General features: G+C 36.1%; 1 pseudogene; it reads right to left on the reverse strand.

Moving 5' to 3' along the window:
- Positions 1-15,988: 15,988 nt before the first annotated feature.
- Positions 15,989-17,987, reverse strand: LOC103116552 (fibroblast growth factor receptor substrate 2-like; annotated as a pseudogene).
- Between the last annotated feature and the right edge of the window lie 3,294 nt (positions 17,988-21,281).

The raw sequence follows: 21,281 nt of genomic DNA on the forward strand, positions 1-21,281 counted from the left end.
TGAGCTTTATTTTCTCAAACTATCTCTTCTCATATACCATTAGGCTTTAGCACCTTTCTTTAAAATTCCCCCAACATCATGTGCTATAAACAGAAAAACCTTTATGCTACAGAAGAGGGGAAAAAAACAACAAAAGAGCAGAAAACTTGTCAGTTGTGTAGAGATATATACCCAGTAAAAGAGACTGAAAGAGCTTATAAATTAATTTTCTAAAATATAAGTGTTATTTCTTCCTGATTGCATAAAAATTGAAAGCAAAAAAACCAAAACAGAAGAAAAATTGAAAACATATAAGTTTTTTTGCCTCCAGGGTTATTGCTGGAGCTTGGTGCCTGAATTATGAATCCACTGCTCCTGGAGGCCACTTTTTCCCTTTTGTTGGCCTTGTTGTTTATTGTTGTTGTTATTGCTCTCATTGCTGTTGTATTGGACAGAGAGAAATTGAGAGAGGAGAGGAAGACAGAAGGGAATAGAAAAATACATCTTCTCCCATTCTGTGAGGGGTATCATGGTTTGGGTAGTGGTTTCTTTTGCTGTGCAGAAGCTTTTTAATTTGATGCAGTCCCATAGGTTTATATTGTCTTAGTCTTCTTTGTAATTGGATTTGTTTATTGAAATGACTTTAAAATTTATGTGGAAAAGAGTTCTGCTAGAGGGTGGAGCCAAGAGGACGACTTGGAGGCAGCTGCTGGTGTGAGCTCTGACAAGGTTGTGACCTAGTATTCTCTGGATAGGGAAGGATAATGGGCCAACAGCAGGAAAGTGAATAAGGGGTCCTAAGTGTGACACCAAGGAGGAGTTCTATAGCTCAATCTTGGGTTAGAAAACAGAGGCCAGGAGGAAAAAGAAAGGAAATATTTTGATTATTTCTGAAGCTCATCCCTCCCCCCAAAAAAAAATCAGCCCCCAGAGGCCTGATAGCTGCTCCTAGCAGGCTTCCCGCTGAGCTATTTTCTTTTCCAAGATTCTTGGCTCACCAGGGATGTCATTACAATCCTTTTACTTTTTGCTTACCTTCTCTTTTATTTCTAAGTGGCTGTAGCTCTATTTGAGTGACAAAATAACCAGTCAGAGCCTCACCCCTGCCTGGGAAAGACTACCTGGAGGAATTTTTTTTTTCTTCTGGATATGTCTTACAATGGGCTGTCTTTACTCAGGCTGCATGAGCCAAACTGGAGCTGTTCAAGCTGCAGATTTACACATTTTTTTTTACTCTATACTATTTTATTAGTACTATTATATATGCGTGTCCCTTTTCCCCTCTCCTTCAGGTTGACCAAAATTAACTGTTATTATTTTTCCATTGCTAGGTGACTGGGTGTCCTATGTACTGTGAGAGGAACTTGTTTCACTCTACATCTTCCCTCCACTCTTCTCTCCTTTTTCCCTCCTGCTAGCTAATTAAAAAAAAATTATTTCCTTTCACTGCTCATTTGTTGTTGTTGTTCTTGTCTTCTTTTCTTCTTTCCTCCTTCTTTTGCTTTCTGAATTCAATGATACCTGTTTGTGAATTATTTTGCAGAAGAAATCTGACTCAGAGTGGACTCTCTCTGTGTGTCTCTCTTCTGTACTTCCCTTTCTCCTCTTGATATCCCTAGAATTTACAGTGGACATCAGATTTGCATAATTGTCTATGCGTGTTTTCCATTTTTCCTTTCTCTTTCTTTTTCCTTTGGATTTGGTTACTATTTTTTCTTGGACTGGAGGTGTTGTTTGGCTAACTGGTATTGGTTAAATTGCATCAATCCTTGCTTCAGTTACTATTGTAATTTCTGAGGTTGGTGACTGCATTTGTCATAAATGTATTTAGTATAGCATGGTTTGTACTTAAAACACAACAACTGAAGAACAACAGAACAGAAAAATAAAAAACGCATCAATCAAAAAATGGTTAAACCAAGAGTAAATAAAACTGCTACTACAATGAATCAAGACAGGAGCCCAGAAGAAATTCCAAATCAGTCAGAAGTAACCATAGATAAGAAAAGTATGCAAGCAGTAGTAAACCTAATAATCACAGAAATGAAGACAACTATGGAGGAAAAGGCTAGCAGAATTAGGAAAACAACAGATGAGACCCTCAAGGAAAATACTAGCTACCTGGAGGTAATCAGAGAACTGAAAGCTGAAATAGTTGAACAAAAAGACCAATTAGCAGGACAAGCTAATACTATAACTGAACTGAAGAATGAAGCTATGAAGCTAGAGGAAGGGAAAGCAGGCTAACAGAGTCAGAAAACATAATTAGCCAGACAGAGGATGAGCTAGAGAAACCTAAGAAAGAGGTAAAAGAGCTCAAAAAGAGATTGAGAAAAACTGAAAACTACAACAGAGACATATAGGATAATCTCAAAAGAAGTAACATTCATATAATTGGCCTTTCAGAGGAAGAAAGAGAGGAAGGGGAAGTGAACATTCTAGAGGAAATAAGAAAAGAAATCTTCCCAGACCTAAACAACAGAAAGGACACTAAGATTCAAGAGGCCCAGAGAGTCCCAAACAGAATCACCCAGACCTGAAGACAGCAAGACACATCATAGTTACAATGAAAAGAAGTAAGGATAAATAAAGGATACTAAAGGCTGCAAATGAAAAACAAAAAGTCACATATGGGGAAAACCCATAAGACTATCATCAGACTTCTCCACTCAAACTCTAAAAATCAGAAGAGAATGGCAAGATATCTATTGAGCCCTGAATGAAAAAGAGTTTCAACCAAGGATAATATATCCTGCTTTACTTTCATTCAGACTAGATGGAGACATCAAAAGCTTCTCAGACAGACAACAGTTAAAGGAGGCAACCATCACCAAACCTGCCCTGAAAGAGGTTCTAAAAGACATTTTATAAGCAAGAACATTACCATAATACTTGCCATATATCAGAGCAAATAAATAATTGTTGAATAATGGCACTACAATACATCCCATAGTATTGATACAATCCATAGTATCAATAAATGTCAATGGCTTAAACTCACTCATCAAAAGGCACAGAGTAGGAGGATGGATCAGAAGACAAACCCCAACCATATGCTGTTTGCAAGAATCCCATATGACCCAACAAGACAAACAGAGACTTAAAGCGAAAGGATGCAAAACTCATACAGGCTACTGGACCACACACACAAAAAAGGCATGAACAGCCATTTTCATTTTCATCTCTGACACAATAGAATTTTTTTTTGGTTTTGTTGTGTGCTAATTTTTAATTTTTTCCACTTCTTTGTATCTTTTAATATTTCCTTGAGTAGTGACTTATAGTTTTCAGTATAAAAGTCTTTTACTTTTTGGTTAGGTTTATTACTAGATATTTTATTGTTTTGTTGCTAATGTAAAAGGAATTGATCTCTGGATTTCAACTTTTTCTAACTTAGTAGTTGCATAGAGGAATCACACTGATTTTTTAATGTTAATTTTGTAGCCTGACACCTTACTGTACTACCTGATGATTTCCAAAACCTTCTTGTTTTATTCCTTAGGTATTTCTATGTATACTATCATACCATCTGCAAATAGGGAGAGTTTGACTTCTTCTCTTCCAATCTGTATCCCTTTAATTCCTTGTTACTGCATGATTGTTATGACAACGACTTCCAACACTATGTTGAATAGTAATGGTTATAGCGGGCAGCCCTATTGTCCTGTTTAGTACCTGATCTAAGGGGAAATGCTTCCAGTTTTTCACCACTGAGTATGATTTTGGCTGTAGGTTTACACTATCTTCAGAAATTTTCTATATATTCCCATTCTGTAGTTTTTTTTTTTTTTTCACAAAGGTTTGTTGTATTATGTCAAAGGCTTTCTCTGCATGAATTGGTATGATCATGTGTTAGTTTTGCTTTTGTTGACTTGATCACGTTGATTGATTTATTTAAAGAACCTTGTATCCCTGGGATAAACCCCACTTGGTCATGATGAAGTCTTTTTAATATACTGCTGTATCTGGTTGACTAGAATTTTGTTCAATATTTTAGTATCTATGTTCATCAGAGATATTGATCTGTAGTTTTCTTTTTTGGTTGTGTCCCTGTCAACTTTTGGTATGAGAGTAATGTTTGCTTCATAGAAGCTGGAAGGGAGTATTCCGGTGTCTTCAATCTTCTGGAGGACTTTTAAAAGTAGAGATATTAATTCTTTCTTGAAGGATTTGTAGAATTCATTTATAAAGCCATCTGGTTCAGGGCTTTTATTCTTGGGAAGAATTTTGATAACAGTTTCAATTTCATTAGCTGTTATGGGCCTGTTCATATTATCTATTTCCTCTTTATTTAATTTTGGAAGTTTGTAGGTATCTTGGAAATCATCTATTTCTTGCATGTTCTCTAGCTTGGTGGCATATTGTTCACAGAAGCCTCACAAGATATATTGAATTTCTGCTGTGTTTTTTGTGATATCTCCACTTTCATTTATGATCCATTTTATTTGGGCTGTCTCCTTTTTTTTTTTTTGTGAGTCTCTCTAAAGGTTTGAAGATTTTGTTCATTCTTTCAAAGAACCAACATTTACTTTCATTGATCTTTTATGTGTTTTTTTATTTTCAATATTATTTATTTCTGCCCTAACTTTAGTTATTTCTGTCCTTCTGGTTGCTTTAGGGTTCCTTTGTTCTTCTTCTTCTAGGTCTATAAGGTGTGCAGTCAAATTTTTTATTTCCACTTTTGATATCCCAGTAATGTTGGCTTCATAGAAGCTAGAATGGAGTATTCATGTGTCTTCCATCTTTAGGAAGACTTTTAAAAGTAGAGATATTTTTCTTTTTTCCTAATGTGTGCTTGCATGACTATGAACTTCCCTCTCAGTACTGCCTTAGCTGTGTCCCAAATATTTTGATAGCTTGTGTCTTCATTTTCATTGAACTCTCAAAATATTTTGATTTATTCCTTTATTTCCTCTTTTACCCAGTCATTGTTTAGTAGTGTACTGTTGTTCTTCTACATTTTTTTGTTGACTGTTAAATGTTAGTTTAATTCCACTGTGGTCTGAAAAGATGCTTGGGATGATTTCAGTGTTCTTGAATATTTTTATTGATGGCCTAACATATGGTCTATCCTTGAGACTGTCATATGTGGATTTGAGTAGAATGTGTATTCCAGTTTCTTGGGGTGAATGACTGAAAATATCCAATAGTTCTAGTTTATTTATGTCCTCATTTAGCTCCCTCATTTCTTTATTTATTTTCTAGGTGTTGAATTCTCCTGCTATAACTGTGTTGCTGTTAATATTATTGCTATAGCTCTTTCAGTAGGCATTTGATATATTTAGATGGCTTCTCCTTGAGTGCATAGATGTTAATAATTGTTAAGTCCTCTTGTTAACTAATGTCCATTACTATCTTTTTAAATTTTATTGATTTAAAATCTATCATGTCAGATATGAGAATAGCTGTTCCTGCCCTTTTTTGTGGGCCATTATCTTGTATGATAGTATTCCATTCTTTCACTTTGAGTCTGTGTTTGTCTTGTTGAGTTAGGTGGGTTTCCTGTAGACAGCAAGTTGTTGGTTTGTGTTTTCTGATCCATCTTCCTACTCTGTGTCTTTTAATAGGTGAATTCAGGCCACTGACATTTATTGATATCAAAGATTGAATATATTTAGTGCCATTATTGTTGATTTTTAGAGTATTCTTATATAAGACATATTTATGGTGCTCTGACTCTTTATAGTAGATCTTTCAGAACTTCATTCAGGGCAAAGAAGTTCTAAAAAGTGATAGTTGATTCTTTCAACTGTTGCTTGTTTGAGAAGGTTTTAATTCCAGAGTATAATTCCATTGAATATGTGTCCCATAACACCTGTCAATGGGTACTTGACTTGCTTCTTCTCATTAGATGTTAAGCATAATGAAGCTATGAACATTGAACATAGAGTTACATATATTACTTTCAATTAATACATTCATGCTTTTTGGATCTAAGAGTGATATTGCAGGATCATAAGGTATTTTTATTTTTATTTTTTTAAGGAGTCTCTGTAATGTTTTCCATAGGAGCTGCACCAATTTGTATTCCCAACAGTAGTGTACTGGAGTTAAACTTAAATTCATAGTCTATGTCTTGATATATTTTTATACTTCTTATATAATAGTCTTTGCATTCTCTGCTGTGTTATTGTGCTATTGTGAATCATATGGATAACTGCTAAAATAACGCTAAGCATGTATTTATTAAAATCTAACCTCAAATATATTAATTGAACATCTTTGAAATGATTCTTTTAAGAACCTGAACAAATAATTCTAAATGTATATGTACAAGAAACATATGCACATATAAATATAGATATCCCAAACTTTGTAGTAGTATTTTCTTTGTTTTATTTAGCAGAAAATGATAAAAAGTAATATCAAAGATGAATAGGATAAAATGTTAAAACTTGAGAGTAGAATGAAGGAATTGTCCAAATCTACTTCTAATAGCCTTAGGTGAACTCCAGAGAGGCAAAAAGGCAATTTGCAAGTTAAATCATTAATAAAGCCAGACCCAATTCTGTAATCACTTTTCCTGAGCTGATAAGCTGCGAGTTCATAAGGGAGCATTGACTGTTTCCTGGGAGACACCAGAAAACACCAGGAATCCTGTCACACTATTCTCCAGCTTATCTCCTCCTCCTTTAAATAGCTAGAATCAAGAAATAAAGTTTATTGGAAGAATAAGGATAGGAAGGATGAGGGAGGGAAATAGGGAAGGGAAGAGAAAGAAAAAGACATAAAGGAGGGAAGCACATTTATAGTACAAGTAATGATGTACATAAGAGAAAGAAGCAGATAATTGGCTTTTAATTAAAATATATATATATATATATATTTACTAAGTATGTGCTAAATTCTAATAAATCAGACAGTATGTTATGAAATTATGCTGGTTATCAAAATTCAGAAAACCTGGATTCTCCTATTATTTGAACTGGTCTACACAAGTATTTTCCATACTTTATTACTGGAACACTAATTCTTTGAAAAAAATTAAGGTCCATTGTTATTCATTTACTTATTTATTTTGTTATGGGTTTATCTCTGGGTTTCTGTGCTTTGTGCCTGCATGATTCTAACACTCACAAGAAACATTGTTTATCAGATGGGAGGTTAGGGGGAGAGGGGGAGGAAGAGAGAGAGGGAGAGGAGACAGACACCACTCCACCACTGTGAAACTTCCCCATACAAGTACTCCCATGTGGTGACCAGGGACTCTAATCCAGGTCCTTACCCATATCAAAGTCTATGCTGTAGCTGGTGAGCTATTTATTGGCCCTCAAAACACATTTTTCAAATGAAAAAGTTTACATTGTATGTATGTAATTTGCTGAAGGACAGTACGTATTTTAAAATTATAGCAATAAAGCACTTGTTTAATTCTGGTTAATCATTTATTTCTCAGAATAATTTAAGCAATGTATTCTTGCCCTTACAATTTTTAACTTTTCAAAAAGCTACTAAAAACTTACACAGGTTGTTATATGACCCACAGAGGATAGTCTTTCCCAGAATATTTTAGGTGTACCATATTAACCTTTGAGGTGACTATTAAAAGTACTAGAGGACACCTCATATAAAACTCCCTTAAATTCACACCTTGATTTTTGTCTTTCCTGTTTAGAAAAGTAATGCCAAACAGTAAACATTACACAGACTCTCTTGTATCAAAGTTCCGACAAATTATTTTGCATTTTGAATGCAAAGATGATCTGGAGAAATTTTGAATAATTTTGAAGAATAATAATCTGGAGACAAAGTTAAAATGATATTTATCTGTTGATAAAATCTAGTGATATTGTTGAGGTAACCTTGATTTATAAGCTGTTTGTGTTTCAGAGGTACAATCATTCTCATGAACTTGTAAGTTATCAGCTCAGAAAATGTGATTACAAAATCAAGTTTGGGTTTATTAGTGATTTAACTTGCAAATTGCCTTCTTGCCTCTCTGGGATTCAGCTAAAGTTATTAGAAGTAGACTTGGGTAATTCCCTTTTGGTATTCTCTGTAAGTTTTGGAATTTCATTATATGCATCTTTGTGTTCTATTTTTAATCAAAGGAAAAAAGAGAAAGACAATATCATTGAATTGTTTTGATTCTTCTTTATTTCTTTTAAGATATATTATTCAGATACCAAAACATATGAGACTGTTTTATATCTTATCTACGACTAAGGCCCCAATATCTCTTCACCAGGCCATGGAGCCTCCTCACTTGCTTATATCTCCTTTCCTTTATGTGAGTCCACATTCATAGATTAAGGAGTTGTTCATGTTTCATTTTGTCCATTTATTCCCTTTGTTTCTTTAGACACCATTGTGAGTGATAATATTCAATATCTGTCTTTCTCCTTTTGCCTTATTTCACTGAGCATGATCGTTTCTATTTTTATCCATGTCATAGCAGATAACTCAATTTAATCTTTCCTTATTGCTGAATAGCTTTCAGTTGGGTTTACTTATCATAACTTCCTTATGTATTTGTCTATTATTGGGTGTTTGGGTTGTTTTCAAATCTTGAATTCTAATTAGCTATGCATTTAACACAGATGAAGAAAACAAACAAAACTTGGGCCAGGTGATTGCACATCTGGTTGAGCACACATGTTATAGTGCACAAGGACCCAGGTTCAAGCCCCCAATCCCCACATGCAGAGGGAAAGCTTCCCAAGTGCTACAGCTGTCTCTATATCCCCCCTACTGCTCAATTTCTGGTCATCTCTATCCAATAAATAAATAAAGACAATAAAAAAGTCTTATATATAAAAAACTGTCATTAGTTCAATACAATCTAAACAACAATAACATATCAATGTGGAATAACAAGATCCCTTGGGGGGCCAGTTGTGGTGCAGCTGGTTGAGTGCACATGCTACAGTGCATATAGACCCAGGTCCAAACTCCCAGTTCCCACCTGCAGTGGGAAAGCTTTGCAAGTGGTGAAGCAGTGTTTCAGATGTCTCTTTGTCTCTTCCCCTCTGTATTACAGTCTTCTCTCTCAGTTTCTGGCTGTCTTTATCCAATAAATAAGTAAAGATAATACAAAAAATAAAATAAAATAAATAAATCTTAAAAGAGAGAGAGATCCCTTGTAAATGATAAAAAGAAATGTAAGCTCATTCAGCCTCCTGCAGGAACTACCTAATCCCAGGGATTGTTTTAATATGCATTTCTCTGACAATCAGTGACCTAGAGCAATTTTTATATGTTTGTTAGCCTTTTTGATCTCCTCTGTAGTCAAAGTTTTGTTCATTTCCTCTGCCCATTTTTGGATGGTGTCATTTGCTTTTTTGGTGCTAAGTTTGCTGAGCTCTTTTTATATTTTGGTGATTAGTTTCTTGTCTGATGTATGGCATGTGAAGATTTTCTCCCATTTTGTGAGGACTCTCTTTGTTTAATAGTTTCTTTGGATGTGCAGAATCTTTTCAATTTGATGTAGCCCCATTGGTTTGTTATTGCTTTAGTTTTTTTTGCAATTGGGTTTATTTCATCAAAGATGTCCTTGAATTGTAGGTGGGAAACTATTTTAACAATGTTTTCCTCTAAGTATTTGATTGTTTCTGGTCTAACATCTAGGTCTTTCATCCATTTTGGGTTGGTTTTTTTTTTTTTTTCTGGTGAGATAAAGTGGTTCAATTTCATTCTTCTGCATGTTTCAACCCAGTTTTCCCAGCATCATTTATTAAAGAGAGCCTCTTTCTTCCATTTAATGCTTTGGGTCCCCTTATCAAAGATTAGATGACCATAGGTGTGTGGATTTATTTCTGGGCTTTCAATTCTGTTCCACTGGTCTGTGTGCCTATTTTTGTTCCAGTACCATGCTGTTTTGATGATGATGGCTTTATAATATAGTTTGAGATCTGGGAGTGTGATGCCTCCATTTCTGTTTCTTTTCCTCAATGATTTTGGCAATTCTAGGTGTTTTCAGGTTCCAGATAAATGATTGTAGTGTTTGTTCTATTCTCTTAAAGAAGCTTGGTGGAACTTTGATGGGTATTGCGTTAAATTTGAAGATGGCTCTGGGGAGAATATTCATTTTGATGATATTTACTCTTCCAATCCATGAGCATGGGATGTCTTTCCATTTCTTGGTATCATTTTCTATTTCCTTGAGTAGTGACTCATAGTTTTCAGTATACAAGTCTTTCACTTCTTTGGTCAACTGTATTCCTAGGTATTTTATTGATTTTGCTGAAACAGTAAATGGGTGTGATTTCTGGATGTCTTCTTCTTCAGATTTAGTGTTTGCATAAAGAAATGCCACTGATTTTTGTACATTGATTTTGTAGCCTTATACCTTGCTATATTGCCTAATAACTTGCAGTAGTTTTCTGCTGGATTCTTTAGGTTTTTCTATGTATACTATCATAACATCTGCAAATAGTGAGAGATTGACTTCTTCCCTTCCAATCTGCATTACTTTGATTTCTTCTCTTGCCTTATTGCTATGGCAAGAACTTCCAATAATATGTTGAAGAGTAATGGTGACAGTGGACAGCCCTGTCTAGTCTCTGCTCTGAGGGGGAATGCTTTTAGCTTCTGTCCATTTAGTATGATGTTGGCTGTAGGTTTGCTATATATGGATTCCACTATCTTGAGGAATTTCCCTTCTATTTCCAATTTTTGTAGAATTTTGAGCCTGAATGGGTGTTGGATTTTGTCAAAGGTGTTCTCTGCATCTATTGAGATAATCATGTGGTTTTTAGCTTTGCTTTTATTGATGTGGTGAATGACATTGATTGATGTAGGGATGCTGAACCAACCTTGCATTCCTGGGATGAATCCCACTTGGTCGTGATGAACAATCTTTTGATATGCTGCTGTATCCAGTTGGCCAAGATCTTGTTTAATATTTTGGCATCTATATTCATCAGAGATATTGGTCTAGTTTTCCTTTTTTTGTTGTGTCCCTATCTGCTTTTGGTATCAGGGTGATGTTTGCTTCATAGAAGGTGGAAGGGAGTATTCCTGTTTCTTCAATCTTATGGAAAAGCTTCAGAAGTACTAACTGTTCCCTGAAAGTTTTGTAGAATTCATTTGTGGAGCCATCTATTCCAGGACTTTTGTTGTTGGGGAGATTCTTAATAATGGCTTCAATTTCTTTGTCTGTGATTGGTGCATTTAGATTTTGTAGTTCTTCTTGGTTCAGTTTTGGAAGGGCTTCATGGATCTTCTGTATGGTTCTCTTATTTTCACTGTTGTTTATTTCTGCTCTTTTTAGTGATTTCTGTCCTTCTGGTTGCGTTAGGTTTCCTTTGTTCCTCTTCCACTAAATCCTTGAGGTGTGCAGTAAGGTCATTACTGTTTAATATGTGATTGTATGGTTATGAGTTTCCCTCTCAATCCTGCATTAGCTGTGTCCCAAATATTTCGATAGGTTGTGTCTGCATTTTCTTTTGTTTCCAGAAACTTTTGAATTTCTTACTTGAGTGACTCTCTGACCCAGTGGTTCTGAAGCAGTATGTTATTTAGTTTCCAAATTCTGTGACTTTTAATAATTTTCTGTTTGTTGTTAAATGTTAGTTTTACTCCACTGTTGTCTGAGAAGATACTTGGCATGTTTTCAATGTCTTGAATTTATTGATGTTGTCTTTGTGGCCTCACATGTGGTCTATCCTTGAGTATGTGTTATGTGGATTTGAAAAGAATATGTATTCCAGTTTTTTTGGGGTGAATGACTGAAAATGTCCAAGAAGTCTAGTCTGTCAATCTCTTAATTTAATTCTCTTGTTTCTTTGTTGATTCTGTGTTTTGTTGATCTGTCTAAGTGTAAGAGTGGGGTGTTAAAGTCTCCCACTATTATTGTATGTATTTTTGAAGTTCTTTCAGTAGGTCCTTGATGTATTTAGATGGTCCCTCATTGGGTGCATAGATGTTAATAATTGTTAAGTCTTCTTGGCTGATTGATCCTCTAATAATTATGTAATATCCTTGCCTATATTTTATTAGTTTATTTAATTTAAAATCTATTGTGTTAGTAATGAGAATGGCGGTTCCTGCCTTTTTTTGTGGTCCATTAGCCTGTATGATAGTTTTCCATCCTTTCACTTTAAGTCTATGTTTATCTTGTTGTGTTAGATGGGATTCTTGCAAGCAGCATATGGTTGGGCTATGTTTTCTGTTCCATCCCCCCACTCTGTGCCTTTTGATGGATGAATTTAAGCCATTGACATTTATTGATATTATGAATTTAATGTATTGCCTTTGTTCAACAAATTTTTATTTGCTCTGATATATTGCAAGTATTATAGTAATGTTCTAATTTATAAGAGGTCTTTAGAACCTCTTTCAGGGCATGTTTGGTGATGGTTGCCTCCTTTAACTGTTGTTTGTCTAAGAAGGTTTTGATCCCTCCATCTAGTTTGAATGAAATTTTAGCGGGATATATATTTTCCTTAGTTGAAACCCTTTTTCATTCAGGGCTCTATAGATATCTTGCAATTCTCTTCTGGCTTTTAAAGTTTGAGTGGAGAAGTCTGCTGATAGTCTTATGGGTTTTCCCCTGTATGTGAAGTTTTGTTTTTCTCTTGCAGCTTTAGGATCCTGTATCATTATTTCTCATTGTGACTACGATGTGTCTTAGTGTCTTCAGGTCTGGGTTGATTCTGTTTGTAACTCTCTGGGCATCCTTATTTCTTCTCATTGTGACTATGATGTGTCTTAGTGTCTTCAGGTCTGGTTTATTCTGTTTGTAACTCTCTGGGCCTCTTGAATCTTTTTTTTGTTGTTGTTGTTGCAATGCCTTTATTCAAATTTGGCAAACATTAGGGGAAAGGTAATTAGTACCATATACCTCACATATCAGAAATATCAATGTGATGTCAATATATCAGTTACTTCTCAATTATTCTCTGGTGGCATGTCTGTTTCAAGGGTATATAATGTATATTTACATATACACACTACACATTGCACAAAACACTTGGGCATTATGGTTTAGAAACAACACAAAGGGATGTGGGAAGTACTTTAACTTGTTAATCTTTATACCTTGATGCCAAATGTGGTGGCATTATTGGGAAATTATGAAAACATAAGGCCCCTGTCCCATTTTTAATAGAACATCATTGAGGTACATTTTTATATGTTGTGCCACAGATTTTTTTAATTGGGATGGGTAAACAAATACTAGTTCAACTTACAACAATGAATTATAGGGTCAGCATTAATATCTATAAAAACAAAGACTGCTTGGCAAATTTTCATAGGTCCCCAATGTCATCTATTCTGGATATACTGGGAAGTGTAAAGGTTTTTTTTTGCTGAGTCTTCAAGAGTAAAGTGTATATCTCATCACTCCACAGCAGCAGTAAATAAAAGGAACTATTTGCCAATCTTCCTGGAGGGAGGTAAGGCACCATATTTTCATTTTTAAAGGAAGATGAAACTGGGAAATAAAACATTTAAGAAAAAAAAACAGATAATACCCATATCAGTTTCCAACCCTGGTCTGGGATGAAAGCTGTTAGGCTCTAATGGATCAAAAAAGAATTCCATCTGGGGGAAAAGAGATGAACAACAGTTTTAATCCCCAAAACAACAAACAAACAAACAAACAAAAAAGGGATCACAAGGTCTATGAACAAATAGAATACCCCAAATTGGGTGTGTTTCAGAATATCTGAAGTATATGGCCACACATTATATGCCAATAAACAAGCTCAATCTAAAATGCACCTAATAATAGGTACATCCTTCCAGGATAGAGCTTAATGCCCATTACTAGACTACCATAAAAGACAAGTAGTATTTTACATTACCTTTTATGTTGTAGGAATACAGGGATTTCCAGAAAAACCATCTAGAAATTAACACCAGTTGCACACATCTTCCTAACAATCATAGTACCTAAATTCAAATTCTTAGCTGACAAATTGGTCCCATTTTTGGTTTTAAAGCACATACTATTTAAAGCATGAGCTGTAATGAACATGTTGGAGTTATCTTAAAAACAACAACAACAAAAATAAAAACTATTAGAATCTGGAGGGGGAAATAAGAAAGGTAAGGAAAACAAAATAATCTCCAAAATGAATAAATAGGTCATCCCTTTCATTTGGAGGTTAGTGTTCTGTTTTGACTGCTTGTTTCAGAGAAAACCATGTGTCCCATCACAATTTTTACTCTGCATTACAAAAATCATTACATAAATTTGGCACAATTAGCAATCTACTTAGAAGAAAATGTAAATGGGACAATATACTAAAAATAGAAACTGCACATCTATACCAAAGTTCTCTTTAGAGAAAAGTGAACACTTCAGTAATCACCAAGTTCACAGGAAAAAAAAAAATCTGCTATGCATATAAACCAATGGCACTGAAAATGATAAAGACATCTTTCATGATTTGTTTTCTTTATAATGGTCCCACCCTATTATCCAACTAATCTGTTTACTGTCCTACAATTAGGTTGCCTATTGGATGCTATATGACTGAAACTTTTCATGATAAATTAATCTTGCTAACATCTGGTCAATCCAGATCATGACATCTACTTTCCTCATATTTAGAGAAAACAGTAAAATATTTTATAAGGTTACTGAACCTTTACTCCATCCTATCTCTTCTTGTCTTCTGTAGAGTTTGGGAAACTGGAACATTCTTGATTTTCAGAGTTAAGACATGGACTATCATCAGTTTATATAACTTTAATTCATTCTAAATCCAAAACTTTGACACAATTTAATTGCTACAACATTTCCACTGTACCTGCTATGCTGGCAACAATACTATCTTTCTATTGAAACTGAAGAATAATCAAAGATCCAGCTATGAGTTAAAGAACAGCAGAGCCGAGGAGCAATACAATGGGCAGAGTATAACTGCAGCCAGCCATGTGACTGAGGGAATAACTGCTAAAGTGCTGGTGAAGAGTGCCCACAGAGAAAGCACAGAACCTTCTGGGAACTTTATGTATTAAAAGTAGATTCCTTTTTTTTTAATTTTTCTTTTCTCCAGCTGCTAAAGAGATCATCTATGGACAAAGTGGAATTTAAATGAGCGAGAAGGCATTTTTTTATCAACTTGAAAAGTAAACAGCATATAAATAAATACTGGACAAGGGCAACCCTGTTATAGAATAACAGTAAGTTCCAGATGAACCTTCAAAACCACAATCTGACAAAAAGGCAAACTAAAAGACAATGAACACATAATCCAGTTTCAAAACTATATACAAACTATTTTCAACCAAAAAAGACATCAAGCAACAAAATGTGACAACCCAAATACCAAACTGAAAGTAAACGGAAACACCTAATGGCACAAATGCCTCCAAAAACAATGTTACTGCTAAGGATTTACAGGGAGGGGAAAAAAAAAATTCCCAGAGATCCTGGTTCAAATTTACAAATGTTTTTGCATAAAGTGACCTGAGACTGGTTTCTTGAGCCTGCTATAATTCTGATTACTATTCTCTAGGCATGCCTTTCAAATGACATCATGAGATGAGAAAGCAGAAAATCTGTCTCCTTCCTGCCTTTCAACCCACCAACAGCAAACTATATTCATGGATATAAGATTTTATAGGACTACTGAAGGCAAAGATATTGTCTAGTATGTCAGGAGTGGTACTTCTATTTACTTTAAATATGGTTTGGCTCAAGTCAAAAAGCCTGTAATTAATGGAATAAAGGATTCCTTGTGTTACATGCTGGAGGCCATATACCATGAATAGTGAATCTACAAAGTTTACTTTCCAGGCTTAGAGTTAGCTGTTAGCAACGCACATTTTTACCAGGAGGCCTTACAGAATGTTTTATATGCCAACTGTGACCTTAGAATGAAGTCATACGCAAAAGTCCAGAATATTGATCAAAATCAACCAGCATGTATTCACTTCAACTCAGCATGTCATTCACTTTAATTTTAAATAGGCGCTGTGAAAATGGGAATGCTGCTGTACAATGATTAGAATACAATGAAATTAGTGTTCTGTAATGAGTACCTGCTCTACATTAATTCTCTTTAAAGAAGCACATGAAATAAATAGTCTGGGGGAAAAAAACACATTTTTTATCAGTCTATATAAAAGGAGTTAGTGTTTGGAAATGAAAATGAAACACTTGCATCTTCATTTTTAAAAACTTCACAAAGGTGCACACAATGCAATGTTTCCCAGGCTCACATGGGCAGATCAGTACTGTTATGTCTAGTTTTTCTAGATGTACCATCATCTCGAGGCAGTGCTTTCTGCAAATTGGACATAGCAGCAGTTCTCTCGATGTCTATCACAGCATACAGCTCTGTGCGTCTGGTAGGGGTTTGTGGAAGGGGAGTGGTTGGTGTTTTTGGAGTCTGAGGGTTGTCGGAATCGCTGCCGACTTCCAAGTCAACCTGTATGTAATTGAGCTGCCTGTGTTCTAAACTTGGGCATCTGATATCAAAGTTAAAGACGGTGGGTGTGCAGTCCCAACGCCTTGAATATTCTATTTTGTGAGCACTTGCCGGCACTGTTACATTCTCTGTATTTACATAATTATGCATCGGGTCTAGGTTGTTATGGTAGCCATTCAGAGATGGGGTCTTTGGTCCTAAGTTGTCATCTTCGTCCTTACTTAGTTTGTGAGCTTCCCAAACAGGAGGCAGAGATGGTAAGTTTTCATAGTTTAATAATGCAGTTCTTCTCTAAGCTGAGTTGTTGATATTCTGGGTATCTGAGGTACTAGTGGATGTCAGACGACCTCTCCTGACCCCTGAGGCGCTAGAGATAGATAGCCCATTGATATTTTTATACACCAGTTTGGTAACAGAGGGTGCATCTCTCCACTCATCACTGTCATATCCAGTGTCCCATTCTGTGTTATTTGCACCACTTCCGCTCACTGGATCTTTTCCAAGTTGTTCCAGTTTCTCTTTTGCCACTAACTGCTTTTGAAAGGGGTTGGTCCTAAGACAAATTTGACTCCTTTGGGTTCAAGAAGAATCTGGGCGTCCCTGTCTTCAATACTACTAGGCTCTTCTTTTGGTGTGTTGCTCTCAGCATTAGAAATCCTTGCCTCCAATAGGACATGCACACTTGTGCAGCTTTTCCGCTCTTCTTACACACTTGTAGTGTTGACGTAAATATGTACTTGTTCCTCACCCACAAGCAAAGGATGTGTAGACTCTTCCCCTACTGAAGGCAGCCACACACTTCCCACAGAAGGGTGTCTACTGGAAGGGTGTGACAAAGCATCTCCAAATGAGGGATATCGGGGGTATTCATTAGGTAAGTTCTGTGCAACAAACCCTGGAGTTGTAGGTGTTCGAGGTTTCTGGGGACTTCCAATTCTGTCTGATGGTTATTCCTTTCTACCACTGGCTATTCCACCACATTTATACTATTATTCTGCATAATCTCTTGCAACATGTTAAACAATTCTTCTGCATGGGCACACTTAAAAGCAAAGATTCCTTGTCCAGTTTGACACCTTCGACCACTTTCAAACGAGAAGAGATTTGAATCATAGCCATACCGTCGCAGACAGAGGCAGTGCCATTTTACTGAGTCATGTTTGTGAGTATATAGAATCAGTTCTGTATCTGTAAGTTCCATTATTCCAGAACCTAACTCATTCCCATCATCATCCACATTAATGACCTTAAACTTGTTCCGATGGTTATCTGGGACAGTGTCTTTATCTGGACAGCTACAACAGCTACCCATGGCTTTTTCAGAAGACCATGTGAATGCTAGATCTATCCATTAATGTTCTTAGCCTCTGAAGCAGCATCAGGAGTTTAATCATACTTCAAAACACCATGTTTTCTTTGCATGCTGAGTTAGCCTTGTGGAATTGTCTTCTGGGAAAAATACATAAAATTTTGTCCTAGACTGGTAGAAAAGCCACAGCTGCATTATACTTTATGGCAAATTGGCTGTTTCATAACTCTTGCATCTGGGCATCAACTTCTTTCTGGTCACCCCATTGGCTGGGGCGCTGGGAGGGGGGGGTGCAGCTCGGAGAACACGGACCCCCAGGCTCCCACCCGGGGTGGAGCCCCTACTCGAAGTCCACCGAGCCTCAGCGGCTGTGGCTACAAGGCCTCTCTCTGGCCCCGGGCCTCTTGAATCTTAATGTCCTTTCTGTTATTCAGGTCTGGGAAGTTTTCTTCTATAATTTCCTCTAGAATGTTTCCTTCCCCTTTCTCTCTTTCTTCCTCTGGAAGGCCAATTATATGAATGTTACTTCCTTTGAGATCATCCCATATGTCTTTGTTGTTGTTTTCAATGTTTGTCAATCACTTTTTGAGCCCTTTCACCTCTTTCTTAGTTTTCTCTAACTCATCCTCTGTCTGACTAAATCTATTTTCTGCTTCTGTTAGTCTGCTTTCCCTTCCCTCAGCTTCTTTCCTCAGTTCAGCTATTTCAGCTTTCATTTCTCTAATTGCCTCAAGATAATTAGTATTTTCCTTAGTGGTCTCAACTGTTGTTTCCGTAATACTGTCATTCCTTTCCTCCAATGTTGTTTTCATTTCTGTGATTAATAAGTTTATTATTGCTTGCATACTTTTCTTATCTATGGTTACTTCTGGTTGAGTAACAGTTTCTTCTGAGCTCTTGTCTTCATTCATTGTAGTAGCAATTTTATTTGTTCTTGATCTACCCATTTTTATTTATGTGTTTCTTATTGTTATTTTCTGTTGTTCCTCAGTTTTTGTGTTTTGAGTACAAGCAGCACTGTACTAAATACCTTTATGACAAATCCAATCACCAACCTCAGAAATTACAATAGCAACTGAAGCAAGGATTGAAGTAGTTTAATCACTACCAGTTAGCTAAACAATGTCTCCAGTCCATGAAAAATAGCAACCAAGTCCAAGTGAAGAAGAAAGAGAAAGGAAAAAAAGGGATAGCAAGAATAGATAATTATGCAAATCTACTATCCACTGTATATTCTAGGGGTATCAAGAGGAGAGAGGGAAGTAAAGTAGAGATACACACATAGAGAATCCACTGAGTCAGATTTCTTCCCCAAAATAATTCACAAATGAATATCATTGAATTCAGAAAGCCAAAGAAGAAGGAAGGAAGAAAGGAAGACAAGATAAAAAAGAGAAACAAGAGAGAGAAAAGAAAAAAGATAAGAAAAAGAGCTGTAATAAAAGAGCAGTGAAAGGGAAGTTTTTTTAATTGATTAATTAATTTTTTAATTTTATTTCTTTTTTTTATTAGCTAGGAGGAGGGAGAACAGGAGAGTGGTTAGAGAAGGTAGGATTAGAGAAATAAGTTCCTCTCACAATGGATAAGATGCCCAGTCCCCTAGCAATGGAAAATACCCTAAGAGTTAATTCTGCTCAACCTAAAGAAGAGATACAACTTTATATTATATTAATAATAAAATAGAGCAGGGTAACAAACCTGTCCCATATTGCCTCAAGCCTCCTGAGCAGAGGCAGCTGAAAGAATAGCAAGAATAGACAGTTATGCAAATATACTATCCACTGTGTATTCTAGGGGTAGAGAAGAAAGGGAAGTAGATCAGAGATACACGTAGAGAGAGCTCACTCTGAGTCAGATTTCTTCTCCAAAATAATTCCCAAACATGTATCAGTGAATTCAGAAAGCCAAAGGAGGAAGAAAGGATGACAAGAATGAGAAAAAGAACAAAAAAAAGAGGAAGAGAGAGAAAGAAAAAGATAAGAAAAAGAATAGTAATAAGAGAGCAGTGAAAGGAAAGAGTTATTTATTTGTTTATTTATTTATTATTTAATTAGCTAGACAGGGGGGAGAGTGGGTAGGGAAGGTAGGAAGAGTGAAACAAGTTACTTTAGCAGTGGATAAGACACTCAGTACCCTAGCAATGGAAAATACACTAAGAGTTAATTCTGGTCAATCTGAAGGAGAGAGGGAAAGGGATACGTATTTATCTAGTATTGATAATAAAATAGAACAGAGTAAAAAACCTGTCCTGTCTTCAGCTTGGATGGCTCCAGATTGCTTCAGGCACCCTAAGCAGAGGCAGCTGATTGTTGAGAAAATAAAGCTAAAAAAACCTCTGGCGGTCTTTCCCTGTCTCAGTAAGGCTCTGCTTGGTGGAATATTCGTAGCTGGAATTGGCCACTTAGAAAGAGAAAAGGCCAGGGGTTTCAGAAAGGAATAGAATTAGAATGCATGGCACCATCTGGTGGGACAGGAATCTTGGTAAGGAAAGAAGATCAGCAGGGGAGCCTGCTATAAGCAGATCTCTAGCCCTCAGGGACTGGTTTTTGGAGGGGAGGGGGTCAGGGGTGCACTTAGGGAATAATAATTAAAACATTTTTTTCCTTTCTTTTTACTCTATTTTCTAATCCAAATTGAGTTATAGTCACTTCCTTGGTGTCACCACTAGGACCCCTTATTGTTGTCCTGCTAAAGGCAAAAATCCTACCATTTCCAGTAGATATTGTCAGAGCTCAAGCCACTAGCAGTTTCCCATTCCACCATCTTTCAGAATCTCCTCTGTTTTTCTGTTTACGTGAACAACAGCATCAGAATTTTGATAGAAGTAGCACTGACTCTGTAGGACATTTTTTGTTGTATGAATTGTCGTTAAAATTTGTAGGCTCTTGCCGGCCGGACTAGCTTCACGGGTGGGTAACAGAGACGTGGAGACAACAGCTGGGCAGGAAAGCTGTATTTCTTTATTTAGGAAAAACGATTCATAAACTAAGACAAACTAATCACCAAACAAAACTCTGCTGTCTCTTTGCGGTGGCGCAAGCACTCTCTAACTCGAACTCTGGAACTCTAGAACTCTGCAACTCTCTAACTCAGGAACCCTCTCTCGGGGTTCTTTTGGGCGGGGCCAAGCGGGCCCACGAAATTAACTGGACTGATCTAATTCTCTTGGCGGGGGAGGGCTAGAACAAACCAATGTAAAGCATACGACAATGAATATCTTAACAGTATTAATACCTGCAATCCATAACTGAGAAATATCTTTCTATTTTTGAGTCCTTTTCAATTTCTTTCTCTTGTTTCTTGTAATTTCGCAACACAGATTGGTCACTTCCTGAATCGTGCATATTTTATTTTTTGAATTTGTTGTGAGTGGGATTATTTCCCTTATTTTTCCGATCTTTTGTCATTGATTTATAAATATACAATGCATTTATGTTGATTGGTGCTCCTGAAAATTTACTGAATTTGTTTATTAGTTTTAACAGATATTAGTTGGAATCTTAATATTTTTCTGTATATAAAATTAGATTATCTAAAAGCAAGCTTGTTTATGCTTTCCTTTTCACATTGTTTTCAATATAATTCATTTGCTTGCTTGGTTTCTAATGGCTAGGACTTCAAATACAAGATTCAGTAGGGACAGTAAGAATGAGCAGGCTTGTCTT

Source organism: Erinaceus europaeus, chromosome 3 (assembly GCF_950295315.1).
Source record: "Erinaceus europaeus chromosome 3, mEriEur2.1, whole genome shotgun sequence".
NCBI lineage: Eukaryota > Metazoa > Chordata > Mammalia > Eulipotyphla > Erinaceidae > Erinaceus > Erinaceus europaeus.